The sequence below is a fragment of the Pseudorca crassidens genome, unplaced genomic scaffold (genome assembly GCF_039906515.1).
Source record: "Pseudorca crassidens isolate mPseCra1 unplaced genomic scaffold, mPseCra1.hap1 Scaffold_63, whole genome shotgun sequence".
Classification (NCBI taxonomy): domain Eukaryota; kingdom Metazoa; phylum Chordata; class Mammalia; order Artiodactyla; family Delphinidae; genus Pseudorca; species Pseudorca crassidens.
Genome location: NW_027136315.1, coordinates 1,384,112 through 1,409,797, shown reverse-complemented (window position 1 = coordinate 1,409,797; position 25,686 = coordinate 1,384,112).

The window sequence follows — 25,686 nt, the reverse complement described above, 5'->3', positions numbered from 1 at the left end:
CGTTCACACGGTTGATCATACTGTGGGTTCCACATGCATGTTTTAGCTGAAGGAAGAATACCTTAAACCTGGAGAGTTGAGACCCGTGGAATGGGTACCATGCAATATGACTTCAAAGGGTCTTCATTTGCTCACCGAACCTCTCCGATCCTATCACTGCTGCGTTTATGCCCCTGTACACACGCTTGATTCTCTTTTGGAGACATAGCAATCCATAGGTTTTAAGATACTTACTAGTCAGGTACATTCTTAGGCGTTTAATATGGGGTGTTGAGTCCATTTCGTTGAGCAAGGAGTAGCTCTTGTCTATTCCATATTTGGCTTAAGGAACTTTATCTGTGCTCATTTCAATCTCTGGTTTTATGCAGCACCCCAACTCACCTTTCCCCTTAAGCAAGCATAAGTGGGTTTTCTAAATTTGAGACCCTGTTCTGTTCTGTAATTCAGTTCCTGTGTAGCCAAGTTTACATTCCGTGTATTAGTGATATCTTATGATGTTTCTTTTTCTGTGTGACTTATTTCAGTTAGAATCATCGTACCTGAATCCACTCATTGTGCTGCTAAGGGCCTGATGACATAGATTTCATTGCTGAGTGATATTGCTTTGTAAGTAAATACTACAACTTCTTTATCCATTTTTCACTTTCTGCTATGTTGAACTTGTACTGTAAACGAGGTTCTTGTAAACAGAGGCGTCCCAAACTATGGGGTGGCTGTGTCTTTTTGATTTTAATTTCCCTAAGCTATAGGACCATAAGTGGAAGTGCCCTAGGCTCTGTTGCTTTGTTTTTTAGATGTTTCAGGAAACACCATACACTTCTCCCAAGTGTCTGTTGGCAATTTACATCCTGCCCATCAGCATAACAAGGCTCCCAGTTCTCCATGGCCTGTCCTGCCTTTCTGGGTTTTACACTTTTTTCAGATGGCCCTTTTGACCGGGGGGAAGTGAGACTTCATTGTAGTGCAGATTTCCTTTGCAAGCTTGCTTCGTTGTACAAAAAGGGCGTATGCGTTTTTTCCTGAATATATTCAGGAAAAAACGCATACGCACTTTTTGGCCAAGTGCGTCATTGTGGACGTTCTGCCTCTTTTCCTATGCTTTCAATGCAATTCCAGTCTACCTCCTGAAATCGGTTTCCTGCAATTCTGCCCCGCATTCAAGACATCTTGGCTGCCTTACTTCAGTATATTTTTGGACGATAGCTGTCATTTATAACTCTGCAGGTTTGTGAATTACAGTGCCCCTGAGCTCCTTTCTTCAACTCGCTTTCTTTTGAGCTGGCCGCAACACCACAGGATGGCTTCAGGCCCTAATCTGGTTCTGGCACGGCACGCTGAGCCTTTGGTTAATTCCTCTTCCTGGTGGGAAATGAGAGTTAAATTTGCCCGTCCAGACACCTCCAGCTAGTCTCTCATTGGTTCTCCCTATTCCTGTTCATCTTCCCCAGAAGTTGCAAACAGGGCCAAACAGGAGGTTAAAGGGACTGACTCTCAAAGTGGGGAGAGTGTTAGTAAAGCGTCTGGAATGTTGCACCCGAGTACCAGTGGAGGAAAACTGAGACATATTTGAACACGTCTCCCGTTCACACGGTTGATCATACCCTGGGTTCCACATGCATGTTTTAGCTGAAGGAAGAATACCTTAAACCTGGAGAGTTGAGACCCGTGGAATGGGTACCATGCAATATGACTTCAAAGGGTCTTCATTTGCTCACCGAACCTCTCCGATCCTATCACTGCTGCGTTTATGCCCCTGTACACACGCTTGATTCTCTTTTGGAGACATAGCAATCCATAGGTTTTAAGATACTTACTAGTCAGGTACATTCTTAGGCGTTTAATATGGGGTGTTGAGTCCATTTCGTTGAGCAAGGAGTAGCTCTTGTCTATTCCATATTTGGCTTAAGGAACTTTATCTGTGCTCATTTCAATCTCTGGTTTTATGCAGCACCCCAACTCACCTTTCCCCTTAAGCAAGCATAAGTTGGTTTTCTAAATTTGAGACCCTGTTCTGTTCTGTAATTCAGTTCCTGTGTAGCCAAGTTTACATTCCGTGTATTAGTGATATCTTATGATGTTTCTTTTTCTGTGTGACTTATTTCAGTTAGAATCATCGTACCTGAATCCACTCATTGTGCTGCTAAGGGCCTGATGACATAGATTTCATTGCTGAGTGATATTGCTTTGTAAGTAAATACTACAACTTCTTTATCCATTTTTCACTTTCTGCTATGTTGAACTTGTACTGTAAACGAGGTTCTTGTAAACAGAGGCATCCCAAACTATGGGGTGGCTGTGTCTTTTTTATTTTAATTTCCCTAAGCTATAGGACCATAAGTGGAAGTGCCCTAGGCTCTGTTGCTTTGTTTTTTAGATGTTTCAGGAAACACCATACACTTCTCCCAAGTGTCTGTTGGCAATTTACATCCCGCCCATCAGCATAACAAGGCTCCCAGTTCTCCATGGCCTGTCCTGCCTTTCTGGGTTTTACACTTTTTTCAGATGGCCCTTTTGACCGGGGGGAAGTGAGACTTCATTGTAGTGCAGATTTCCTTTGCAAGCTTGCTTGGTTGTCCAAAAAGGGCGTATGCGTTTTTTCCTGAATATATTCAGGAAAAAACGCATACGCACTTTTTGGCCAAGTGCGTCATTGTGGACGTTCTGCCTCTTTTCCTATGCTTTCAATGCAATTCCAGTCTACCTCCTGAAATCGTTTTCCTGCAATTCTGCCCCGCATTCAAGTCCTCTTGGCTGCCTTACTTCAGTATATTTTTGGACGATAGCTGTCATTTATAACTCTGCAGCTTTGTGAATTACAGTGCCCCTGAGCTCCTTTCTTCAACTCGCTTTCTTGTGACCTGGCCGCAACAGCGCAGGATGGCTTCAGGCCCTAATCTGGTTCCGGCACGGCACGCTGAGCCTTTGGTTATTTCCTCTTCCTTGTGGGAAATCAGAGTTAAATTTGCGCGTCCAGACACCTCCAGCTAGTCTCTCATTGGTTTTCCCTATTCCTGTTCATCTTCCGCAGAAATTGCAAACTGGGCCAAACAGGAGGTTAAAGGCGCTGACTCTCCAAGTGGGGAGAGTGTTAGTAAAGCGTCAGGAATGTTGCACCCGAGTACCAGTGGAGGAAAACTGAGACATATTTGAACACGTCTCCCGTTCACACGGTTGATCATACTCTGGGTTCCACATGCATGTTTTAGCTGAAGGAAGAATACCTTAAACCTGGGTAGTTGAGACCCGTGTAATGGGTACCATGCAATATGACTGCAAAGGGTCTTCATTTGCTCACTGAACCTCTCCAATCCTATCACTGCTACGTTTATGCCCCTGTACACACGCTTGATTCTCTTTTGGAGACATAGCAATCCATTAGGTTTTAAGATACTTACTAGTCAGGTACATTCTTAGGCGTTTAATATGGGGTGTTGTGTCCATTTCGTTGAGCAAGGAGTAGCTCTTGTCTATTCCATATTTGGCTTAAGGAATTTTATCTGTGCTCATTTCAATCTCTGGTTTTATGCAGCACCCCAACTCACCTTTCCCGTTAAGCAAGCATAAGTTGATTTTCTAAATTTGAGACCCTGTTCTGTTTTGGAATTCAGTTCCTGTGTAGCCAAGTTTACATTCCGTGTATTAGTGATATCTTATGATGTTTCTTTTTCTGTGTGACTTATTTCAGTTAGAATCATCGTACCTGAATCCACTCATTGTGCTGCTATGGGCCTGATGACATAGATTTCATTGCTGAGTGATACTGCATTGTACGTAAGTACCACAAGTTCTTTATCCATTTTTCACTTTCTGTGATATTGAACTTGTACGGTAAACGAGGTTCTTGTAAACAGAGGCGTCCCAAACTTTGGGGTGGCTGTGTCTTTTTGATTTTAATTTCCCTAAGCTATAGGACCATAAGTGGAAGTGCCCTAGGCTCTGTTGCTTTGTTTCTTAGATGTTTCAGGAAACACCATACACTTCTCCCGAGTGTCTGTTGGCAATTTACATCCCGCCCATCAGCATAACAAGGCTCCCAGTTCTCCATGGCCTGTCCTGCCTTTCTGGATTTTACACTTTTTTCAGATGGCCCTTTTGACCGGGGGGAAGTGAGACCTCATTGTAGTGCAGATTCCCTTTGCAAGCTTGCTTGGTTTTCCAAAAAGGGCGTATGCGTTTTTTCCTGAATATATTCAGGAAAAAACGCATACGCCCTTTTTGGCCAAGTGCATCATTGTGGACGTTCTGCCTCTTTTCCTATGCTTTCAATACAATTCCAGTCTACCTCCTGAAATAGGTTTCCTGCAATTCTGCCCCGCTTTCAAGTCCTCTTGGCAGCCTTACTTCAGTATATTTTTGGACGATAGCTGTCATTTATAACTCTGCAGGTTTGTGAATTACAGTGCCCCTGAGCTCCTTTCCTCAACTCGCTTTCTTTTGAGCTGGCCGCAGCACCGCAGGATGGCTTCAGGCCCTAATCTGGTTCCGGCACGGCACACTGAGCCTTTGGTTAATTCCTCTTCCTGGTGGGAAATGAGAGTTAAATTTGCCCGTCCAGACACCTCCAGCTAGTGTCTCATTGGTTCTCCGTATTCCTGTTCATCTTCCGCAGAAATTGCAAACTGGGCCAAACAGGAGTATAAAGGGACTGACTCTCCAAGTGGGGAGAGTGTTAGTAAAGCGTCTGGAATGTTGCACCCGAGTACCAGGGGAGGAAAACTGAGACATATTTGAACACGTCCCCCATTCACACGGTTGATCATACCCTGGGTTCCACATGCATGTTTTAGCTGAAGGAAGAATACCTTAAACCTGGGTAGTTGAGACCCGTGGAATGGGTACCATGCAATATGACTTCAAAGGGTCTTCATTTGCTCACCGAACCTCTCCAATCCTATCACTGCTGCGTTTATGCCCCTGTACACACGCTTGATTCTCTTTTGGAGACATAGCAATCCATAGGTTTTAAGATACTTACTAGTCAGGTACATTCTTAGGCGTTTAATATGGGGTGTTGAGTCCATTTCGTTGAGCAAGGAGTAGCTCTTGTCTATTCCATATTTGGCTTAAGGAACTTTAAATGTGCTCATTTCAATCTCTGGTTTTATGCAGCACCCCAACTCACTTTTACCCTTAAGCAAGCATAAGTTGGTTTTCTATATTTGAGACCCTGTTCTGTTTTGGAATTCAGTTCCTGTGTAGCCAAGTTTACATTCCGTATATTAGTGATATCTTATGATGTTTCTTTTTCTGTGTGACTTATTTCAGTTAGAATCATCGTACCTGAATCCACTCATTGTGCTGCTATGGGCCTGATGACATAGATTTCATTGCTGAGTGATACTGCATTGTACATAAGTACCACTAGTTCTTTATCCATTTTTCACTTTCTGTGATATTGAACTTGTACGGTAAACGAGGTTCTTGTAAACAGAGGCGTCCCAAACTTTGGGGTGGCTGTGTCTTTTTGATTTTAATTTCCCTAAGCTATAGGACCATAAGTGGAAGTGCCCTAAGCTCTGTTGCTTTGTTTTTTAGATGTTTCAGGAAACACCATACACTTCTCCCGAGTGTCTGTTGGCAATTTACATCCCGCCCATCAGCATAACAAGGCTCCCAGTTCTCCATGGCCTGTCCTGCCTTTCTGGATTTTACACTTTTTTCAGATGGCCCTTTTGACCGGGGGGAAGTGAGACTTCATTGTAGTGCAGATTTCCTTTGCAAGCTTGCTTGGTTGGCCAAAAAGGGCGTATGCGTTTTTTCCTGAATATATTCAGGAAAAAACGCATACGCCCTTTTTGGCCAAGTGCATCATTGTGGACGTTCTGCCTCTTTTCCTATGCTTTCAATGCAATTCCAGTGTACCTCCTGAAATCGGTTTCCTGCAATTCTGCCCCGCTTTCAAGTCCTCTTGGCTGCCTTACTTCAGTATATTTTTGGACGATAGCTGTCATTAATAACTCTGCAGGTTTGTGAATTACAGTGCCCCTGAGCTCCTTTCTTCAACTCGCTTTCTTGTGAGCTGGCCGCAACACCGCAGGATGGCTTCAGGCCCTAATCTGGTTCCGGCACGGCACGCTGAACCTTTGGTTATTTCCTCTTCCTGGTGGGAAATGAGAGTTAAATTTGCCCGTCCAGACACCTCCAGCTAGTGTCTCATTGGTTCTCCGTATTCCTGTTCATCTTCCGCAGAAATTGCAAACTGGGCCAAACAGGAGGTTAAAGGGACTGACTCTCAAAGTGGGGAGAGTGTTAGTAAAGCGTCTGGAATGTTGCACCCGAGTACCAGGGTACGAAAACTGAGACATATTTGAACGCGTCTCCCGATCACATGGTTGATCATACTCTAGGTTCCAAATGCATGTTTTAGCTGCAGGAAGAATACCTTAAACCTGGATAGTTGAAACCCGTGGAATGGGTACCATGCAATATGACTTCAAAGGGTCTTCATTTGCTCACCGAACCTCTCCGATCCTATCACTGCTGCGTTTATGCCCCTGTACACACGCTTGATTCTCTTTTGGAGACATAGCAATCCATAGGTTTTAAGATACTTACTAGTCAGGTACATTCTTAGGCGTTTAATATGCGGTGTTGAGTCCATTTCGTTGAGCAAGGAGTAGCTCTTGTCTATTCCATATTTGGCTTAAGGAACTTTATCTGTGCTCATTTCAATCTCTGGTTTTATGCAGCACCCCAACTCACCTTTCCCCTTAAGCAAGCATAAGTTGGTTTTCTAAATTTGAGACCCTGTTCTGTTCTGTAATTCAGTTCCTGTGTAGCCAAGTTTACATTCCGTGTATTAGTGATATCTTATGATGTTTCTTTTTCTGTGTGACTTATTTCAGTTAGAATCATCGTACCTGAATCCACTCATTGTGCTGCTAAGGGCCTGATGACATAGATTTCATTGCTGAGTGATATTGCTTTGTAAGTAAATACTACAACTTCTTTATCCATTTTTCACTTTCTGCTATGTTGAACTTGTACTGTAAACGAGGTTCTTGTAAACAGAGGCGTCCCAAACTATGGGGTGGCTGTGTCTTTTTGATTTTAATTTCCCTAAGCTATAGGACCATAAGTGGAAGTGCCCTAGGCTCTGTTGCTTTGTTTTTTAGATGTTTCAGGAAACACCATACACTTCTCCCAAGTGTCTGTTGGCAATTTACATCCTGCCCATCAGCATAACAAGGCTCCCAGTTCTCCATGGCCTGTCCTGCCTTTCTGGGTTTTACACTTTTTTCAGATGGCCCTTTTGACCGGGGGGAAGTGAGACTTCATTGTAGTGCAGATTTCCTTTGCAAGCTTGCTTCGTTGTACAAAAAGGGCGTATGCGTTTTTTCCTGAATATATTCAGGAAAAAACGCATACGCACTTTTTGGCCAAGTGCGTCATTGTGGACGTTCTGCCTCTTTTCCTATGCTTTCAATGCAATTCCAGTCTACCTCCTGAAATCGGTTTCCTGCAATTCTGCCCCGCATTCAAGACATCTTGGCTGCCTTACTTCAGTATATTTTTGGACGATAGCTGTCATTTATAACTCTGCAGCTTTGTGAATTACAGTGCCCCTGAGCTCCTTTCTTCAACTCGCTTTCTTGTGACCTGGCTGCAACACCGCAGGATGGCTTCAGGCCCTAATCTGGTTCCGGCACGGCACGCTGAGCCTTTGGTTATTTCCTCTTCCTGGTGGGAAATCAGAGTTAAATTTGCGCGTCCAGACACCTCCAGGTAGTCTCTCATTGGTTTTCCCTATTCCTGTTCATCTTCCGCAGAAATTGCAAACTGGGCCAAACAGGAGGTTAAAGGTGCTGACTCTCCAAGTGGGGAGAGTGTTAGTAAAGCGTCTGGAATGTTGCACCCGAGTACCAGTGGAGGAAAACTGAGACATATTTGAACACGTCTCCCGTTCACACGGTTGATCATACTCTGGGTTCCACATGCATGTTTTAGCTGAAGGAAGAATACCTTAAACCTGGAGAGTTGAGACCCGTGTAATGGGTACCATGCAATATGACTGCAAAGGGTCTTCATTTGCTCACTGAACCTCTCCAATCCTATCACTGCTACGTTTATGCCCCTGTACACACGCTTGATTCTCTTTTGGAGACATAGCAATCCATAGGTTTTAAGATACTTACTAGTCAGGTACATTCTTAGGCGTTTAATATGGGGTGTTGAGTCCATTTCGTTGAGCAAGGAGTAGCTCTTGTCTATTCCATATTTGGCTTAAGGAACTTTATCTGTGCTCATTTCAATCTCTGGTTTTATGCAGCACCCCAACTCACCTTTCCCCTTAAGCAAGCATAAGTTGGTTTTCTAAATTTGAGACCCTGTTCTGTTTTGGAATTCAGTTCCTGTGTAGCCAAGTTTACATTCCGTATATTAGTGATATCTTATGATGTTTCTTTTTCTGTGTGACTTATTTCAGTTAGAATCATCGTACCTGAATCCACTCATTGTGCTGCTATGGGCCTGATGACATAGATTTCATTGCTGAGTTATACTGCATTGTACGTAATTACCACAAGTTCTTTATCCATTTTTCACTTTCTGTGATATTGAACTTGTACGGTAAACGAGGTTCTTGTAAACAGAGGCGTCCCAACCTTTGGGGTGGCTGTGTCTTTTTGATTTTAATTTCCCTAAGCTATAGGACCATAAGTGGAAGTGCCCTAGGCTCTGTTGCTTTGTTTTTTAGATGTTTCAGGAAACACCATACACTTCTCCTGAATGTCTCTTGGCAATTTACATCCCGCCCATCAGCATAACAAGGCTCCCAGTTCTCCATGGCCTGTCCTGCCTTTCTGTATTTTACACTTTTTTCAGATGGCCCTTTTGACCGGGGGAAGTGAGACTTCATTGTAGTGCAGATTTCCTTTGCAAGCTTGCTTGGTTGGCCAAAAAGGGCGTATGCGTTTTTTCCTGAATATATTCAGGAAAAAACGCATACGCCCTTTTTGGCCAAGTGCATCATTGTGGACGTTCTGCCTCTTTTCCTATGCTTTCAATGCAATTCCAGTCTACCTCCTGAAATCGGTTTCCTGCAATTCTGCCTCGCTTTCAAGTCCTCTTGGCTGCCTTACTTCAGTATATTTTTGGACGATAGGTGTCATTTATAACTCTGCAGGTTTGTGAATTACAGTGCCCCTTAGCTCCTTTCTTCAACTCGCTTTCTTTTGAGCTGGCCGCAACACCACAGGATGGCTTCAGGCCCTAATCTGGTTCCGGCACGGCACGCTGAGCCTTTGGTTAATTCCTCCTCCTGGTGGGAAATGAGAGTTAAATTTGCCCGTCCAGACACCTCCAGCTTGTCTCTCATTGGTTCTCCCTATTCCTGTTCATCTTCCGCAGAAGTTGCAAACTGGGCCAAACAGGAGGTTAAAGGGACTGACTCTCAAAGTGGGGAGAGTGTTAGTAAAGCGTCTGGAATGTTGCACCCGAGTACCAGGGGAGGAAAACTGAGACATATTTGAACACGTCTCCCGTTCACACGGTTGATCATACCCTGGGTTCCACATGCATGTTTTAGCTGAAGGAAGAATACCTTAAACCTGGAGAGTTGAGACCCTTGGAATGGGTACCATGCAATATGACTTCAAAGGGTCTTCATTTGCTCACCGAACCTCTCCAATCCTATCACTGCTGCGTTTATGCCCCTGTAGACATGCTTGATTCTCTTTCGGAGACATAGCAATCCATAGGTTTTAAGATACTTACTAGTCAGGTACATTCTTAGGCGTTTAATATGCGGTGTTGAGTCCATTTCGTTGAGCAAGGAGTAGCTCTTGTCTATTCCATATTTGGCTTAAGTTACTTTATCTGTGCTCATTTCAATCTCTGGTTTTATGCAGCACCCCAACTCACTTTTACCCTTAAGCAAGCATAAGTTTGTTTTCTAAATTTGAGACCCTGTTCTGTTCTGTAATTCAGTTCCTGTGTAGCCAAGTTTACATTCCGTGTATTAGTGACATCTTATGATGTTTCCTTTTCTGTGTGACTTATTTCAGTTAGAATCATCGTACCTGAATCCACTCATTATGCTGCTACGGGCCTGATGACATAGATTTGATTGCTGAGTGATACTGCATTGTACGTAAGTACCACAAGTTCTTTATCCATTTTTCACTTTCTGTGATATTGAACTTGGACGGTAAACGAGGTTCTTGTAAACAGAGGCGTCCCAACCTTTGGGGTGGCTGTGTCTTTTTGATTTTAATTTCCCTAATCTATAGGACCATAAGTGGAAGTGCCCTAGGCTCTGTTGCTTTGTTTTTTAGATGTTTCAGGAAACACCATACACTTCTCCCGAGTGTCTGTTGGCAATTTACATCCCGCCCATCAGCATAACAAGGCTCCCAGTTCTCCATGGCCTGTCCTGCCTTTCTGGATTTTACACTTTTTTCAGATGGCCCTTTTGACCAGGGGGAAGTGAGACTTCATTGTAGTGCAGATTTCCTTTGCAAGCTTGCTTGGTTGGCCAAACAGGGCGTATGCGTTTTTTCCTGAATATATTCAGGAAAAAACGCATACGCCCTTTTTGGCCAAGTGCATCATTGTGGACGTTCTGCCTCTTTTCCTATGCTTTCAATGCAATTCCAGTCTACCTCCTGAAATCGGATTCCTGCAATTCTGCCCCGCTTTCAAGTCCTCTTGGCAGCCTTACTTCAGTATATTTTTGGATGATAGCTGTCATTTATAACTCTGCAGGTTTGTGAATTACAGTGCCCCTGAGCTCCTTTCTTCAACTCGCCTTCTTGTGACATGGCCGCAACACCGCAGGATGGCTTCAGGCCCTAATCTGGTTCCGGCACGGCACGCTGAGCCTTTGGTTAATTCCTCTTCCTGGTGGGAAATGAGAGTTAAATTTGCCCGTCCAGACACCTCCAGCTAGTCTCTCATTGGTTTTCGCTATTCCTGTTCATCTTCCGCAGAAATTGCAACCTGGGCCAAACAGGAGGTTAAAGGCGCTGACTCTCCAAGTGGGGAGAGTGTTAGTAAACCGTCTGGAATGTTGCACCCGAGTACCAGGGTACGAAAACTGAGACATATTTGAACACGTCTCCCGATCACATGGTTGATCATACTCTAGGTTCCACATGCATGTTTTAGCTGAAGGAAGAATACCTTAAACCTGGGTAGTTGAAACCCGTGGAATGGGTACCATGCAATATGACTTCAAAGGGTCTTCATTTGCTCACCGAACCTCTCCAATCCTATCACTGCTGCGTTTATGCCCCTGTACACACGCTTGATTCTCTTTCGGAGACATAGCAATCCATAGGTTTTAAGATACTTACTAGTCAGGTACATTCTTAGGCGTTTAATATGCGGTGTTGAGTCCATTTCGTTGAGCAAGGAGTAGCTCTTGTCTATTCCATATTTGGCTTAAGGAACTTTATCTGTGCTCATTTCAATCTCTGGTTTTATGCAGCACCCCAACTCACCTTTCCCCTTAAGCAAGCATAAGTTGGTTTTCTAAATTTGAGACCCTGTTCTGTTCTGTAATTCAGTTCCTGTGTAGCCAAGTTTACATTCCGTGTATTACTGATATCTTATCATGTTTCTTTTTCTGTGTGACTTATTTCAGTTAGAATCATCATACCTGAATCCACTCATTGTGCTGCTAAGGGCCTGATGACATAGATTTTATTGCTGAGTGATATTGCTTTGTAAGTAAATACCACAACTTCTTTATCCATTTTTCACTTTCTGCGATGTTGAACTTGTACTGTAAACGAGGTTCTTGTAAACAGAGGCGTCCCAAACTTTGGGGTGGCTGTGTCTTTTTGATTTTAATTTCCCTAAGCTATAGGACCATAAGTGGAAGTGCCCTAGGCTCTGTTGCTTTGTTTCTTAGATGTTTCAGGAAACAGCATACACTTCTCCCGAGTGTCTGTTGGCAATTTACATCCCGCCCATCAGCATAACAAGGCTCCCAGTTCTCCATGGCCTGTCCTGCCTTTCTGGATTTTACACTTTTTTCAGATGGCCCTTTTGACCGGGGGGAAGTGAGACCTCATTGTAGTGCAGATTCCCTTTGCAAGCTTGCTTGGTTGGCCAAAAAGGGCGTATGCGTTTTTTCCTGAATATACTCAGGAAAAAACGCATACGCCCTTTTTGGCCAAGTGCATCATTGTGGACGTTCTGCCTCTTTTCCTATGCTTTCAATGCAATTCCTGTCTACCTCCTGAAATCGGTTTCCTGCAATTCTGCCCCGCTTTCAAGTCCTCTTGGCAGCCTTACTTCAGTATATTTTTGGACGATAGCTGTCATTTATATCTCTGCAGGTTTGTGAATTACAGTGCCCCTGAGCTCCTTTCCTCAACTCGCTTTCTTGTGACCTGTCCACAACACCGCAGGATGGCTTCCGGCCCTAATCTGGTTTCGGCACGGCACGCTGAGCCTTTGGTTATTTCCTCTTCCTGGTGGGAAATGAGAGTTAAATTTGCCCGTCCAGACACCTCCAGCTAGTCTCTCATTGGTTCTCGCTATTCCTGTTCATCTTCCGCAGAAATTGCAAACTGGGCCAAACAGGAGGTTAAAGGGACTGACTCTCCAAGTCGGGAGAGTGTTAGTAAAGCGTCTGGAATGTTGCACCCGAGTACCAGGGGAGGAAAACTGAGACACTTGAACATGTCTCCCGTTCACACGGTTGATCATACTCTGGGTTCCACATGCATGTTTTAGCTGAAGGAAGAATACCTTAAACCTGGGTAGTTGAAACCCGTGGAATGGGTACCATGCAATATGCCTTCAATGGGTTTTCATTTGCTCACCGAACCTCTCCAATCCTATCACTGCTGCGTTTATGCCCCTGTACACATGCTTGATTCTCTTTTGGAGACATAGCAATCCATAGGTTTTAAGATACTTACTAGTCAGGTACATTCTTAGGCGTTTAATATGCGGTGTTGAGTCCATTTCGTTGAGCAAGGAGTAGCTCTTGTCTATTCCATATTTGGCTTAAGGAACTTTATCTGTGCTCATTTCAATCTCTGGTTTTATGCAGCACCCCAACTCACCTTTCCCCTTAAGCAAGCATAAGTTGGTTTTCTAAATTTGAGACCCTGTTCTGTTCTGTAATTCAGTTCCTGTGTAGCCAAGTTTACATTCCGTGTATTACTGATATCTTATGATGTTTCTTTTTCTGTGTGACTTATTTCAGTTAGAATCATCGTACCTGAATCCACTCATTGTGCTGCTAAGGGCCTGATGACATAGATTTCATTGCTGAGTGATATTGCTTTGTAAGTAAATACCACGACTTCTTTATCCATTTTTCACTTTCTGCGATGTTGAACTTGTACGGTAAACGAGGTTCTTGTAAACAGAGGCGTCCCAAACTTTGGGGTGGCTGTGTCTTTTTGATTTTAATTTCCCTAAGCTATAGGACCATAAGTGGAAGTGCCCTAGGCTCTGTTGCTTTGTTTTTTAGATGTTTCAGGAAACACCATACACTTCTCCCGAGTGTCTGTTGGCAATTTACATCCCGCCCATCAGCATAACAAGGCTCCCAGTTCTCCATGGCCTCTCCTGCCTTTCTGGATTTTACACTTTTTTCAGATGGCCCTTTTGACCGGGGGGAAGTGAGACTTCATTGTAGTGCAGATTTCCTTTGCAAATTTGCTTGGTTGGCCAAAAAGGGCGTATGCGTTTTTTCCTGAATATATTCAGGAAACAACGCATACACACTTTTTGTCCAAGTGCATCATTGTGGACGTTCTGCCTCTTTTCCTATGCTTTCAATGCAATTCCAGTCTACCTCCTGAAATCGGTTTCCTGCAATTCTGCCCCGCTTTCAAGTCCTCTTGGCAGCCTTACTTCAGTATATTTTTGGACGATAGCTGTCATTTATAATTCTGCAGGTTTGTGAATTACAGTGCCCCTGAGCTCCTTTCTTCAACTCGCTTTCTTGTGAGCTGGCCGCAACACCGCAGGATGGCTTCAGGCCCTAATCTGGTTCCGGCACGGCACGCTGAGCCTTTGGTTAATTCCTCTTCCTGGTGGGAAATGAGAGTTAAATTTGCCCGTCCAGACACCTCCAGCTAGTCTCTCATTGGTTCTCCCTATTCCTGTTCATCTTCCGCAGAAATTGCAAACTGGGCCAAACAGGAGGTTAAAGGTGCTGACTGTCCAAGTGGGGAGAGTGTTAGTAAAGCGTCTGGAATGTTGCACCCGAGTACCAGGGTACGAAAACTGAGACATATTTGAACACGTCTCCCGATCACATGGTTGATCATACTCTAGGTTCCACATGCATGTTTTAGCTGAAGGAAGAATACCTTAAACCTGGGTAGTTGAAACCCGTGGAATGGGTACCATGCAATATGACTTCAAAGGGTCTTCATTTGCTCACCGAACCTCTCCAATCCTATCACTGCTGCGTTTATGCCCCTGTACACATGCTTGATTCTCTTTCGGAGACATAGCAATCCATAGGTTTTAAGATACTTACTAGTCAGGTACATTCTTAGGCGTTTAATATGCGGTGTTGAGTCCATTTCGTTGAGCAAGGAGTAGCTCTTGTCTATTCCATATTTGGCTTAAGGAACTTTATCTGTGCTCATTTCAATCTCTGGTTTTATGCAGCACCCCAACTCACCTTTACCCTTAAGCAAGCATAAGTTTTTTTTCTAAAATTGAGACACTGTTCTGTTTTGGAATTCAGTTCCTGTGTAGCCAAGTTTACATTCCGTGTATTAGTGATATCTTATGATGTTTCTTTTTCTGTGTGACTTATTTCAGTTAGAATCATCGTACCTGAATCCACTCATTGTGCTGCTATGGGCCTGGTGACATAGATTTCATTGCTGAGTGATACTGCATTGTACGTAAGTACAAGTTCTTTATCCATTTTTCACTTTCTGTGATATTGAACTTGTACGGGAAACGAGGTTCTTGTAAACAGAGGCGTCCCAACCTTTGGGGTGGCTGTGTCTTTTTGATTTTAATTTCCCTAAGCTATAGGACCATAAGTGGAAGTGCCCTAGGCTCTGTTGCTTTGTTTCTTAGATGTTTCAGGAAACACCATACACTTCTCCCGAGTGTCTGTTGGCAATTTACATCCCGCCCATCAGCATAACAAGGCTCCCAGTTCTCCATGGCCTGTCCTGCCTTTCTGGATTTTACACTTTTTTCAGATGACCGTTTTGACGGGTGGAAGTGAGACTTCATTGTAGTGCAGATTTCCTTTGCAAGCTTGCTTGGTTGGCCAAAAAGGGCGTATGCGTTTTTTCCTGAATATATTCAGGAAAAAACGCATACGCCCTTTTTGGCCAAGTGCATCATTGTGGACGTTCTGCCTCTTTTCCTATGCTTTCAATGCAATTCCAGTCTACCTCCTGAAATCGGTTTCCTGCAATTCTGCCCCGCTTTCAAGTCCTCTTGGCAGCCTTACTTCAGTATATTTTTGGACGATAGCTGTCATTTATAACTCTGCAGGTTTGTGAATTACAGTGCCCCTGAGCTCCTTTCTTCAACTCGCTTTCTTGTGAGCTGGCCGCAACACCGCAGGATGGCTTCAGGCCCTAATCTGGTTCCGACACGGCACGCTGAGCCTTTGGTTAATTCCTCTTCCTGGTGGGAAATGAGAGTTAAATTTGCCCGTCCAGACACCTCCAGCTAGTCTCTCATTGGTTCTCGCTATTCCTGTTCATCTTCCGCAGAAATTGCAAACTGGGCCAAACAGGAGGTTAAAGGGACTGACTCTCCAAGTCGGGAGAGTGTTAGTAAAGCGTCTGGAATGTTGCACCCGAGTACCAGGGGAGGAAAACTGAGACATATTTGAACACGTCTCCCGTTCACACGGTTGATCATACTCTGAGTTCCACATGCATGTTATAGCTGAAGGAAGAATACCTTAAACCTGGAGAGTTGAGACCCGTGTAATGGGTACCATGCAATATGACTGCAAAGGGTCTTCATTTGCTCACTGAACCTCTCCAATCCTATCACTGCTACGTTTATGCCCCTGTACACACGCTTGATTCTCTTTTGGAGACATAGCAATCCATAGGTTTTAAGATACTTACTAGTCAGGTACATTCTTAGGCGTTTAATATGCGGTGTTGAGTCCATTTCGTTGAGCAAGGAGTAGCTCTTGTCTATTCCATATTTGGCTTAAGGAACTTTATCTGTGCTCATTTCAATCTCTGGTTTTATGCAGCACCCCAACTCACCTTTCCCCTTAAGCAAGCATAAGTTGGTTTTCTAAATTTGAGACCCTGTTCTGTTTTGGAATTCAGTTCCTGTGTAGCCAAGTTTACATTCCGTGTATTAGTGATATCTTATGATGTTTCTTTTTCTGTGTGACTTATTTCAGTTAGAATCATCGTACCTGAATCCACTCATTGTGCTGCTACGGGCCTGATGACATAGATTTCATTGCTGAGTGATACTGCATTGTACGTAAGTACCACAAGTTCTTTATCCATTTTTCACTTTCTGTGATATTGAACTTGTACGGTAAACGAGGTTCTTGTAAACAGAGGCGTCCCAAACTTTGGGGTGGCTGTGTCTTTTTGATTTTAATTTCCCTAAGCTATAGGACCATAAGTGGAAGTGCCCTAGGCTCTGTTGCTTTGTTTCTTAGATGTTTCAGGAAACACCATACACTTCTCCCGAGTGTCTGTTGGCAATTTACATCCCGCCCATCAGCATAACAAGACTCCCAGTTCTCCATGGCCTGTCCTGCCTTTCTGGATTTTACACTTTTTTCAGATGGCCCTTTTGACCGGGGGGCAGTGAGACCTCATTGTAGTGCAGATTCCCTTTGCAAGCTTGCTTGGTTTTCCAAAAAGGGCGTATGCGTTTTTTCCTGAATATATTCAGGAAAAAACGCATACGCCCTTTTTGGCCAAGTGCATCATTGTGGACGTTCTGCCTCTTTTCCTATGCTTTCAATGCAATTCCAGTCTACCTCCTGAAATCGGTTTCCTGCAATTCTGCCCCGCTTTCAAGTCCTCTTGGCAGCCTTACTTCAGTATATTTTTGGACGATAGCTGTCATTTATATCTCTGCAGGTTTGTGAATTACAGTGCCCCTGAGCTCCTTTCTTCAACTCGCTTTCTTGTGACCTGTCCACAACACCGCAGGATGGCTTCAGGCCCTAATCTGGTTTCGGCACGGCACGCTGAGCCTTTGGTTATTTCCTCTTCCTGGTGGGAAATGAGAGTTAAATTTGCCCGTCCAGACACCTCCAGCTAGTCTCTCATTGGTTCTCGCTATTCCTGTTCATCTTCCGCAGAAATTGCAAACTGGGCCAAACAGGAGGTTAAAGGCGCTGAATCTCCAAGTGGGGAGAGTGTTAGTAAAGCGTCTGGAATGTTGCACCCGAGTACCAGGGTACGAAAACTGAGACATATTTGAACGCGTCTCCCGATCACATGGTTGATCATACTCTAGGTTCCAAATGCATGTTTTAGCTGCAGGAAGAATACCTTAAACCTGGGTAGTTGAAACCCGTGGAATGGGTACCATGCAATATGACTTCAAAGGGTCTTCATTTGCTCACCGAACCTCTCCGATCCTATCACTGCTGCGTTTATGCCCCTGTACACACGCTTGATTCTCTTTTGGAGACATAGCAATCCATAGGTTTTAAGATACTTACTAGTCAGGTACATTCTTAGGCGTTTAATATGGGGTGTTGAGTCCATTTCGTTGAGCAAGGAGTAGCTCTTGTCTATTCCATATTTGGCTTAAGGAACTTTATCTGTGCTCATTTCAATCTCTGGTTTTATGCAGCACCCCAACTCACCTTTCCCCTTAAGCAAGCATAAGTTGGTTTTCTAAATTTGAGACCCTGTTCTGTTCTGTAATTCAGTTCCTGTGTAGCCAAGTTTACATTCCGTGTATTAGTGATATCTTATGATGTTTCTTTTTCTGTGTGACTTATTTCAGTTAGAATCATCGTACCTGAATCCACTCATTGTGCTGCTAAGGGCCTGATGACATAGATTTCATTGCTGAGTGATATTGCTTTGTAAGTAAATACTACAACTTCTTTATCCATTTTTCACTTTCTGCTATGTTGAACTTGTACTGTAAACGAGGTTCTTGTAAACAGAGGCGTCCCAAACTATGGGGTGGCTGTGTCTTTTTGATTTTAATTTCCCTAAGCTATAGGACCATAAGTGGAAGTGCCCTAGGCTCTGTTGCTTTGTTTTTTAGATGTTTCAGGAAACACCATACACTTCTCCCAAGTGTCTGTTGGCAATTTACATCCTGCCCATCAGCATAACAAGGCTCCCAGTTCTCCATGGCCTGTCCTGCCTTTCTGGGTTTTACACTTTTTTCAGATGGCCCTTTTGACCGGGGGGAAGTGAGACTTCATTGTAGTGCAGATTTCCTTTGCAAGCATGCTTCGTTGTACAAAAAGGGCGTATGCGTTTTTTCCTGAATATATTCAGGAAAAAACGCATACGCACTTTTTGGCCAAGTGCGTCATTGTGGACGTTCTGCCTCTTTTCCTATGCTTTCAATGCAATTCCAGTCTACCTCCTGAAATCGGTTTCCTGCAATTCTGTCCCGATTTCAAGTCCTCTTGGCAGCCTTACTTCAGTATATTTTTGGACGATAGCTGTCATTTATAACTCTGCAGGTTTGTGAATTACAGTGCCCCTGAGCTCCTTTCTTCAACTCGCTTTCTTGTGACCTGTCCGCAACACCGCAGGATGGCTTCAGGCCCTAATCTGGTTTCAGCACGGCACACTGAGCCTTTGGTTAATTCCTCTTCCTGGTGGGAAATGAGAGTTAAATTTGCCCGTCCAGACACCTCCAGCTAGTCTCTCATTGGTTCTCGCTATTCCTGTTCATCTTCCGCAGAAATTGCAAACTGGGCCAAACAGGAGGTTAAAGGGACTGACTCTCCAAGTGGGGAGAGTGTTAGTAAAGCGTCTGGAATGTTGCACCCGAGTACCAGGGTACGAAAACTGAGACATATTTGAACGCGTCTCCCGATCACATGGTTGATCATACTCTAGGTTCCAAATGCATGTTTTATCTTCAGGAAGAATACCTTAAACCTGGGTAGTTGAAACCCGTGGAATGGGTACCATGCAATATGACTTCAAAGGGTCTTCATTTGCTCACCGAACCTGTCCAATCCTATCACTGCTGCGTTTATGCCCCTGTACACATGCTTGATTCTCTTTCAGAGACATAGCAATCCATAGGTTTTAAGATACTTACTAGTCAGGTACATTCTTAGGCGTTTAATATGGGGTGTTGAGTCCATTTCGTTGAGCAAGGAGTAGCTCTTGTCTATTCCATATTTGGCTTAAGGAACTTTATCTGTGCTCATTTCAATCTCTGGTTTTATGCAGCACCCCAACTCACCTTTCCCCTTAAGCAAGCATAAGTTGGTTTTCTAAATTTGAGACCCTGTTCTGTTCTGTAATTCAGTTCCTGTGTAGCCAAGTTTATATTCCGTGTATTACTGATATCTTATGATGTTTCTTTTTCTGTGTGACTTATTTCAGTTAGAATCATCGTACCTGAATCCACTCATTGTGCTGCTAAGGGCCTGATGACATAGATTTCATTGCTGAGTGATATTGCTTTGTAAGTAAATACTACAACTTCTTTATCCATTTTTCACTTTCTGCTATGTTGAACTTGTACTGTAAACGAGGTTCTTGTAAACAGAGGTGTCCCAAACTTTGGGGTGGCTGTGTCTTTTTGATTTTAATTTCCCTAAGCTATAGGACCATAAGTGGAAGTGCCCTAGGCTCTGTTGCTTTGTTTTTTAGATGTTTCAGGAAACACCATACACTTCTCCCAAGTGTCTGTTGGCAATTTACTTCCCGCCCATCAGCATAACAAGGCTCCCAGTTCTCCATGGCCTCTCCTGCCTTTCTGGATTTTACACTTTTTTCAGATGGCCCTTTTGACCGGGGGAAATGAGACCTCATTGTAGTGCAGATTTCCTTTGCAAGCTTGCTTGGTTTTCCAAAAAGGGCGTATGCGTTTTTTCCTGAATATATTCAGGAAACAACGCATACGCCATTTTTGGCCAAGTGCATCATTGTGGACGTTCTGCCTCTTTTCCTATGCTTTCAATACAATTCCAGTCTACCTCCTGAAATCGGTTTCCTGCAATTCTGCCCCGCTTTCAAGTCCTCTTGGCAGCCTTACTTCAGTATATTTTTGGACGATAGCTGTCATTTATAACTCTGCAGGTTTGTGAATTACAGTGCCCCTGAGCTCCTTTCTTCAACTCGCTTTCTTTTGAGCTGGCCGCAACACCACAGGATGGCTTCAGGCCCTAATCTGGTTCCAGCACGGCACGCTGAGCCTTTGGTTAATTCCTCTTCCTGGTGGGAAATGAGAGTTAAATTTGCCCGTCCAGACACCTCCAGCTAGTCTCTCATTGGTTCTCCCTATTCCTGTTCATCTTCCGCAGAAATTGCAAACTGGGCCAAACAGGAGGTTAAAGGGACTGACTCTTCAAGTGGGGATAGTGTTAGTAAAGCGTCTGGAATGTTGCACCCGAGTACCAGGGGAGGAAAACTGAGACATATTTGAACACGTCTCCCGTTCACACGGTTGATCATACTGTGGGTTCCACATGCATGTTTTAGCTGAAGGAAGAATACCTTAAACCTGGAGAGTTGAGACCCGTGGAATGGGTACCATGCAATATGACTTCAAAGGGTCTTCATTTGCTCACCGAACCTCTCCGATCCTATCACTGCTGCGTTTATGCCCCTGTACACACGCTTGATTCTCTTTTGGAGACATAGCAATCCATAGGTTTTAAGATACTTACTAGTCAGGTACATTCTTAGGCGTTTAATATGGGGTGTTGAGTCCATTTCGTTGAGCAAGGAGTAGCTCTTGTCTATTCCATATTTGGCTTAAGGAACTTTATCTGTGCTCATTTCAATCTCTGGTTTTATGCAGCACCCCAACTCACCTTTCCCCTTAAGCAAGCATAAGTGGGTTTTCTAAATTTGAGACCCTGTTCTGTTCTGTAATTCAGTTCCTGTGTAGCCAAGTTTACATTCCGTGTATTAGTGATATCTTATGATGTTTCTTTTTCTGTGTGACTTATTTCAGTTAGAATCATCGTACCTGAATCCACTCATTGTGCTGCTAAGGGCCTGATGACATAGATTTCATTGCTGAGTGATATTGCTTTGTAAGTAAATACTACAACTTCTTTATCCATTTTTCACTTTCTGCTATGTTGAACTTGTACTGTAAACGAGGTTCTTGTAAACAGAGGCGTCCCAAACTATGGGGTGGCTGTGTCTTTTTGATTTTAATTTCCCTAAGCTATAGGACCATAAGTGGAAGTGCCCTAGGCTCTGTTGCTTTGTTTTTTAGATGTTTCAGGAAACACCATACACTTCTCCCAAGTGTCTGTTGGCAATTTACATCCTGCCCATCAGCATAACAAGGCTCCCAGTTCTCCATGGCCTGTCCTGCCTTTCTGGGTTTTACACTTTTTTCAGATGGCCCTTTTGACCGGGGGGAAGTGAGACTTCATTGTAGTGCAGATTTCCTTTGCAAGCTTGCTTCGTTGTACAAAAAGGGCGTATGCGTTTTTTCCTGAATATATTCAGGAAAAAACGCATACGCACTTTTTGGCCAAGTGCGTCATTGTGGACGTTCTGCCTCTTTTCCTATGCTTTCAATGCAATTCCAGTCTACCTCCTGAAATCGTTTTCCTGCAATTCTGCCCCGCATTGAAGTCCTCTTGGCTGCCTTACTTCAGTATATTTTTGGACGATAGCTGTCATTTATAACTCTGCAGCTTTGTGAATTACAGTGCCCCTGAGCTCCTTTCTTCAACTCGCTTTCTTGTGACCTGGCCGCAACAGCGCAGGATGGCTTCAGGCCCTAATCTGGTTCCGGCACGGCACGCTGAGCCTTTGGTTATTTCCTCTTCCTTGTGGGAAATCAGAGTTAAATTTGCGCGTCCAGACACCTCCAGCTAGTCTCTCATTGGTTTTCCCTATTCCTGTTCATCTTCCGCAGAAATTGCAAACTGGGCCAAACAGGAGGTTAAAGGCGCTGACTCTCCAAGTGGGGAGAGTGTTAGTAAAGCGTCAGGAATGTTGCACCCGAGTACCAGTGGAGGAAAACTGAGACATATTTGAACACGTCTCCCGTTCACACGGTTGATCATACTCTGGGTTCCACATGCATGTTTTAGCTGAAGGAAGAATACCTTAAACCTGGGTAGTTGAGACCCGTGTAATGGGTACCATGCAATATGACTGCAAAGGGTCTTCATTTGCTCACTGAACCTCTCCAATCCTATCACTGCTACGTTTATGCCCCTGTACACACGCTTGATTCTCTTTTGGAGACATAGCAATCCATTAGGTTTTAAGATACTTACTAGTCAGGTACATTCTTAGGCGTTTAATATGGGGTGTTGTGTCCATTTCGTTGAGCAAGGAGTAGCTCTTGTCTATTCCATATTTGGCTTAAGGAATTTTATCTGTGCTCATTTCAATCTCTGGTTTTATGCAGCACCCCAACTCACCTTTCCCGTTAAGCAAGCATAAGTTGATTTTCTAAATTTGAGACCCTGTTCTGTTTTGGAATTCAGTTCCTGTGTAGCCAAGTTTACATTCCGTGTATTAGTGATATCTTATGATGTTTCTTTTTCTGTGTGACTTATTTCAGTTAGAATCATCGTACCTGAATCCACTCATTGTGCTGCTATGGGCCTGATGACATAGATTTCATTGCTGAGTGATACTGCATTGTACGTAAGTACCACAAGTTCTTTATCCATTTTTCACTTTCTGTGATATTGAACTTGTACGGTAAACGAGGTTCTTGTAAACAGAGGCGTCCCAAACTTTGGGGTGGCTGTGTCTTTTTGATTTTAATTTCCCTAAGCTATAGGACCATAAGTGGAAGTGCCCTAGGCTCTGTTGCTTTGTTTCTTAGATGTTTCAGGAAACACCATACACTTCTCCCGAGTGTCTGTTGGCAATTTACATCCCGCCCATCAGCATAACAAGGCTCCCAGTTCTCCATGGCCTGTCCTGCCTTTCTGGATTTTACACTTTTTTCAGATGGCCCTTTTGACCGGGGGGAAGTGAGACCTCATTGTAGTGCAGATTCCCTTTGCAAGCTTGCTTGGTTTTCCAAAAAGGGCGTATGCGTTTTTTCCTGAATATATTCAGGAAAAAACGCATACGCCCTTTTTGGCCAAGTGCATCATTGTGGACGTTCTGCCTCTTTTCCTATGCTTTCAATACAATTCCAGTCTACCTCCTGAAATAGGTTTCCTGCAATTCTGCCCCGCTTTCAAGTCCTCTTGGCAGCCTTACTTCAGTATATTTTTGGACGATAGCTGTCATTTATAACTCTGCAGGTTTGTGAATTACAGTGCCCCTGAGCTCCTTTCCTCAACTCGCTTTCTTTTGAGCTGGCCGCAGCACCGCAGGATGGCTTCAGGCCCTAATCTGGTTCCGGCACGGCACACTGAGCCTTTGGTTAATTCCTCTTCCTGGTGGGAAATGAGAGTTAAATTTGCCCGTCCAGACACCTCCAGCTAGTGTCTCATTGGTTCTCCGTATTCCTGTTCATCTTCCGCAGAAATTGCAAACTGGGCCAAACAGGAGTATAAAGGGACTGACTCTCCAAGTGGGGAGAGTGTTAGTAAAGCGTCTGGAATGTTGCACCCGAGTACCAGGGGAGGAAAACTGAGACATATTTGAACACGTCCCCCATTCACACGGTTGATCATACCCTGGGTTCCACATGCATGTTTTAGCTGAAGGAAGAATACCTTAAACCTGGGTAGTTGAGACCCGTGGAATGGGTACCATGCAATATGACTTCAAAGGGTCTTCATTTGCTCACCGAACCTCTCCAATCCTATCACTGCTGCGTTTATGCCCCTGTACACACGCTTGATTCTCTTTTGGAGACATAGCAATCCATAGGTTTTAAGATACTTACTAGTCAGGTACATTCTTAGGCGTTTAATATGGGGTGTTGAGTCCATTTCGTTGAGCAAGGAGTAGCTCTTGTCTATTCCATATTTGGCTTAAGGAACTTTAAATGTGCTCATTTCAATCTCTGGTTTTATGCAGCACCCCAACTCACTTTTACCCTTAAGCAAGCATAAGTTGGTTTTCTATATTTGAGACCCTGTTCTGTTTTGGAATTCAGTTCCTGTGTAGCCAAGTTTACATTCCGTATATTAGTGATATCTTATGATGTTTCTTTTTCTGTGTGACTTATTTCAGTTAGAATCATCGTACCTGAATCCACTCATTGTGCTGCTATGGGCCTGATGACATAGATTTCATTGTTGAGTGATACTGCATTGTACATAAGTACCACTAGTTCTTTATCCATTTTTCACTTTCTGTGATATTGAACTTGTACGGTAAACGAGGTTCTTGTAAACAGAGGCGTCCCAACCATTGGGGTGGCTGTGTCTTTTTGATTTTAATTTCCCTAAGCTATAGGACCATAAGTGGAAGTGCCCTAAGCTCTGTTGCTTTGTTTTTTAGATGTTTCAGGAAACACCATACACTTCTCCCGAGTGTCTGTTGGCAATTTACATCCCGCCCATCAGCATAACAAGGCTCCCAGTTCTCCATGGCCTGTCCTGCCTTTCTGGATTTTACACTTTTTTCAGATGGCCCTTTTGACCGGGGGGAAGTGAGACTTCATTGTAGTGCAGATTTCCTTTGCAAGCTTGCTTGGTTGGCCAAAAAGGGCGTATGCGTTTTTTCCTGAATATATTCAGGAAAAAACGCATACGCCCTTTTTGGCCAAGTGCATCATTGTGGACGTTCTGCCTCTTTTCCTATGCTTTCAATGCAATTCCAGTGTACCTCCTGAAATCGGTTTCCTGCAATTCTGCCCCGCTTTCAAGTCCTCTTGGCTGCCTTACTTCAGTATATTTTTGGACGATAGCTGTCATTAATAACTCTGCAGGTTTGTGAATTACAGTGCCCCTGAGCTCCTTTCTTCAACTCGCTTTCTTGTGAGCTGGCCGCAACACCGCAGGATGGCTTCAGGCCCTAATCTGGTTCCGGCACGGCACGCTGAACCTTTGGTTATTTCCTCTTCCTGGTGGGAAATGAGAGTTAAATTTGCCCGTCCAGACACCTCCAGCTAGTGTCTCATTGGTTCTCCGTATTCCTGTTCATCTTCCGCAGAAATTGCAAACTGGGCCAAACAGGAGGTTAAAGGCGCTGACTCTCCTAGTGGGGAGAGTGTTAGTAAAGCGTCTGGAATGTTGCACCCGAGTACCAGGGGAGGAAAACTGAGACATATTTGAACACGTCTCCCGTTCACACGGTTGATCATACTCTGGGTTCCACGTGCATGTTTTAGCTGAAGGAAGAATACCTTAAACCTGGAGACTTGAGACCGTGGAATGGGTACCATGCAATATGACTTCAAAGGGTCTTCATTTGCTCACCGAACCTCTCCAATCCTATCACTGCTACGTTTATGCCCCTGTACACACGCTTGATTCTCTTTCGGAGACATAGCAATCCATAGGTTTTAAGATACTTACTAGTCAGGTACATTCTTAGGCGTTTAATATGCGGTGTTGAGTCCATTTCGTTGAGCAAGGAGTAGCTCTTGTCTATTCCATATTTGGCTTAAGGAACTTTATCTGTGCTCATTTCAATCTCTGGTTTTATGCAGCACCCCAACTCACCTTTCCCCTTAAGCAAGCATAAGTTGGTTTTC